Source organism: Sceloporus undulatus, chromosome 2 (genome assembly GCF_019175285.1).
Source record: "Sceloporus undulatus isolate JIND9_A2432 ecotype Alabama chromosome 2, SceUnd_v1.1, whole genome shotgun sequence".
NCBI classification, from domain to species: Eukaryota; Metazoa; Chordata; class Lepidosauria; order Squamata; family Phrynosomatidae; genus Sceloporus; species Sceloporus undulatus.
Genome location: NC_056523.1, coordinates 12,142,038 through 12,147,251, shown reverse-complemented (window position 1 = coordinate 12,147,251; position 5,214 = coordinate 12,142,038).

Sequence of the window (5,214 nt, the reverse complement as noted above, 5' to 3'; positions counted from 1 at the left end):
ATTTCGTCCCCCTAACACACTGCCTCTCCTTGTAGTTGCTCAGCTTTTCCCCCATCACTCTGTGTAAATGGAACTATTTCTTCTGATGCAGCCAGACATCCTGTTAAGGTAACTCAACCCGTAGTTCCTCTTTAACTCCTTCAGTCTGAAAGTACCATGCTCTTAGACATTTCTCTCCATATCCTACGCTGTCTCTGTTTATTCATTGATTTATTTAGCTTTAGACTCCTGCCAGAAAGAGGTTCTCTATAACTCTTCCAGCCACTCATGAATAACTTATGGAATGCACCATTATTGGCTTTCAAGAGTGCTGCCCATGTGCTGAGGACTTTTACTAACCAGCAAAGGACTGCAGATGGGGTGGGAAATCTCTGACCCTAAACATGACCTGCAGTAGGCCCTATATGAGCCAGTATGGCATAGTGCTTTGAGTGTTGGACTATGATTCTAGAGACCAGGGTTCAAATCCTGGCTTGACCATGAAACCCATTGGGTGACCTTGGGCAAATCACACGCTCTCAGCCTCAGGGGAAGGCAATGGCAAACCTCCTCTGATCAAATCTTGTCAAGAAAACCCCATGATAGGTTCACCTTTGGGTTGCCATAAGTCCAGAACGACTTGAAGGCACACAACAACAACAACAAAAGTCCCTATACAGCCCACTGTTTTTCTATTTATCCCACTAGCCCTGAACTTCTCGTATGAGTTTATCACACGAAGGAGATCGGGAGTTTATCCTGTGAATATCCTGGAAAAATTGCGTAATTACGCAAAACATGACATTGCACAAAACCTGCCATTAAAGTGGTCACAAAGAAACATTAACATGCAATTTTTGCTTTTGAGATTTCAGTGACAATGCATTTTTGACATCACTTTATTTGCACAATTGCATGTGATAATCATTTGTGCAATTACTTGCCATTTTCACTTTATTTGTGGGATGCTTTAAATGTACTTTAATCTCTCTTTAATGTCAAAATTAGCCCCAGTGTGATAAACCCCTTATCTGAAATCAGCAGCTGATCACAAATAAAAAAATATTTCCCCTTTTATATTCAGTTTTAAAAAATTGCATCAGTACTGGAGAGATGGCTACTAGAGAGGACTGCCCTACTAAAAACATTGATTCTCCCACAAAAAGGTCAGGGGAAAATATCATAGGCAGCTTTTTAAAAGCTGTACTGCAGAAAGGAGGGCATGCAAGGTAACTCCTGAGGAGGAAATAGCAAACTCTTCCCTCTCTAGCACTGCAAGGCCCTCTCAGAAAGTTGTCCTTTCCATCTGGCAGCCAGGTGTTTGAAAAGCCTCCATTTGTGCCAAATGTGATTGGCCCATGCCCAACAGTGACTTTTTAAAAGCTGTGCATACTGTTGTTACCTGTCTGCCTTGGGCTGCATCTGCAGTGCAGAAATAATGCAGTTTGACACCGCTTTAACTGCTGTCGCTCAAGGATATGGAATTCTGAGATGTGTAGTTTTGGGAGTTATTGAACCTTCTCTGTCAGGGAGCCCTAGTGGCACAATGATTAAATGTTGGCACTGGGCAGCCACAAGGTTGTGAGTTTGACACCAGGGGACTCCAAGGTCCACTCAGCCTTCCATCCTTTCGTAGGTCAGTAAAATGAATATCCAGCTTGTTGGGGGCAATTGGCTTACAGATTGTAAAATACTTAGGGAGTGCTGACTGCACCGATAAGTGGTATAGAAGTGTAGATGCTATTGCTATTGCTGTCAGAGAGCTCTGGTGCTACAAGACGTTACAAATCCCATGATTCCATAGGATGGAGCCATTTAAAGCAGTGTTACACTGCATTATTTCTGTGGTGCAGATAGCCGTGCCTGTAGGCTGTTGCAGCAAGAAGTGTGCTGCGACAACTGAAAACTGAGCAGTTTATTTATAACGGCAGAGAAATACAATAAAATAAACATGACCAAATGCTTGGGAGGGAGAAATAGGAAACACTCGCCATAAAGGCAGCTGGACAAGAACGGAGGGCTTGGCCTGATGCTGCAGACACAGTGTCCATGATCCTGTTGAAGTGTTGCTTATTAACACTTTGAATTGAAGTTGGTTTGGGAAAAGAGGTAGTTTGGGTTCTGCTGAAACAATATGTATACTGCAGTGTTGGATCTAATAAAGGATTGTTCACTGGAGATCCGTTTTAGAGCTGGATTTCTTTGGTTACTTACAGAGCTTGGAAAACTTATTCTTGAGAGCTGGGAAAAATCTGAGTTATGGCTGGCAAACAGAAGCAAGCCCCCTCCCCATGTTTAAAGCTACAATAGTTAGAAAAGGAACTTTTACATTCAGTAGCAGTTTCCCTCTTATGCTGGGACAAGTAAGGGATGGTGATATTTGTATTGCTAGCCTGAAGAGGCACAGGCCTGAGCTATATGGAAGTGGTCAGTGCAGTAAGAGACCGGAATACATTTGGCAACACCTCTTTCTGGGTTCACAAAACAAATTATTCTTCCATTAGCTCCACTCTTCGAAATGCAGCTTCTTCCCATTTTTCTTGCTCTGTTTGCTTTACCTGCACTGAGGTCTTCTTGTTCCACCCTCCATGGCCTGTGGCCTCCTCCAGTCCCTGACCAGGCATTGCAGACTCCAAAACTAGATGACACCGCTCAATCTGAACCCATGGCTACTGTCTTGTGACTCATTGTTAACTCCGACAAGCACTGTGAATGGAAAGGCAACAGTAGCCTCCCAGGATGGCAGGCAAGCCACTTTGGAGAATAAGAACCCAGAGCTTGGGAACATCACTCTTTGAGACTGTAACACCCAGAATCTCTCAACCAGCATGGATTTTGAAAATTGAAGTCCAAAACATTTACTTTTCTAACTTCTGTGCTGGCTGACGGCCTAGTGCTGACTTTCTTCTAGAGCGTGTTCAGAGGAGAGCAACCAAAATGGTGAAGTCTGGAAATCATACCCTATGAGGAGCCATTTTTGTGCCTAACCTACTTCACAGGATTGTTGTGGGCAGGCAAGCAGTGATGTGAAAATCCAATCATTTGTACCATTCCTGTATGACTTGAAGGCAAAGGTGAGACAGACATGTAATAAATCTGATTCTAATTTAACATCTTTGCCTATATAATGGTTCTGAAATCTCTAAAAGTGAAGTTCTTAGTTATACTTTCACCTCCAAATATGCTGGAGGTGGCAAGATTTTGTTCTGAAGGGCAACTGAAACCAGCAGACCAATTTTTAGTACAGGCCTGCGCAAATAAGTGGATGCATCCCTAGGCATCTGAGGAAGTAGGCTCAAGTGTATGAAAGCTCATGCTACCAGCTTCTTGTTTTCATTTAGTCTCAATGGTGCTGCAAGATCCCTTTTCATAAAGTGGATGGTTATGTTTTGGAAGGAAGCTTTACAAGGCATGGAGGTCAGTACTATCCATGGATCAGAGTTTGGATGAGTAATTTTTTTTTTTTGAACTACAATTTTCTAGTTCAAGATAGTTTACCTGGAATATTCTGTTCAGTTCTGGGCACAATTCAAGAAAGATGTGGACAAGCTTGAGTTTGTCCTGAGGAGAGCGACCAAAATGGTGAACGGTCTGGAAGCCATGGCATGTGAGGAGAGACTTAGGGAGCTAGGTATGCTTAGCCTGGGAAGAAAAAATTAAGGGGGTGACATGATAACCACACTTAAATATATGAAAGGATGGCATATTGGAGATGGAGCAGGCTTGTTTTCTGCTGCTCCAGAAAATAGGACCTTGAGCGATGGATTCAAGGTACAGAAAAAGTAATTCCACCTAAACATTAGGAAGAACTTCTTGACCGTAAGAGCTGTTCAACAATGGTACACACTGTCTTGGAGTGGTGGAGTCTGGAGGTCTTCAAACAGAGGCTTGGATAGCCATCTGTCAGGAATGCTTTGACGGTATCTTCATGCATGGCAGGGTGGGATTGGACTGATGGCCTTTGGGGCCTCTTCCAACTCTAGGATTCCATGAATACCCCAACCAGTGTGGCCAATGGTCAAAGGCTGCATTTCCTCCTCCCAAACAGTACATTTTCTAAGCTCTGATCCATGGATACGAATCACAAGATTTCTATGCAAATCCCAGGTAAGAAACACCAAAGGCCTGTAGGTGCCCATTGCTTGGCAACATATCTGCCTGCACCCACCATCTGCATGTGGTCTTCCCAGAGGAATCTGTCTCTGACTGTTGTGACAAAGTAGATATTGAACTCAAAAAGCATTTGGCCTGCTCCAACCTGCCAGATGTTCGATGCTGTACATCAAGGCAGCAAATCTATGTGTTTGGGCATACAACTCCCACCATCCTGATCCACTATTGTAAGGATCTGTGAGAGTTGTCATCAAAAATATTGGGTGGTGGAGGTTGTGGTGGCAAAGTTTCCAGCTATTGTTACACAGTCATCCATAATTGAGGAATCTGTGGCTCTTAAACTGAGCCTCAAATTCCAACAGGTTCAGCTGACATGACCACTGGTTGGTATGATGGGAGTTAAAGTTCATCTGCCATAGTGTTCACCACTCTTGCTTGTGAATTTACAACGCTAAACCAAAAACGGGGTATTACAGTGGGCCTGCCACATTCGTGGGGGTTAGGAACACATGACCCCCGTGAATGTGGGAAAACCACAAATATTTAAAATTTAACCTGAGAAAACATCTCTCTAGGAATCTCTAGGCCTCCAGCAGAACTCAACATCCACCAGAAGCTGACCATAGGATTTTGCTGGTGGGCCTACAAATGCCTAGAGAAGTATTCGTTCTAGTAATTGCTAGGTCCTCCAGCACAACCTCTGGCAAAAGTTGGCCACGAGATTGCACTAGAGGACCTAGAGATCCATAGAGAACATATTAATCAAATCTGTGAATAATCAAATCCACAAAAGTCATAGCTGCAAATGTGGAGAGCTGAATGTACTTTATTAACACCACCTCCACCCCCGAAATCTTCTGCAAAAGAGACTGTGGAAGAGGCAAGTGCAATGGAGGACTTGTTTGAGGGTCTTTATTAAAAGCAGGAAGGTCATAGGAACACGGACTTGGTGATGCCCCTTTCGGTCCTCATCCCCCCCTCCCCATGTCAACACTCTCCTCTCTCATTCTCCCAAGGAAGAACATCAGGGAGGAGAGAGCACTGGGTCTCCAACTGGACAGAGGATAGAAATAGCAAGGGCAAAATTCTCATAAAGGCAGAAGAGAAGCAGAGGCAGTTCCC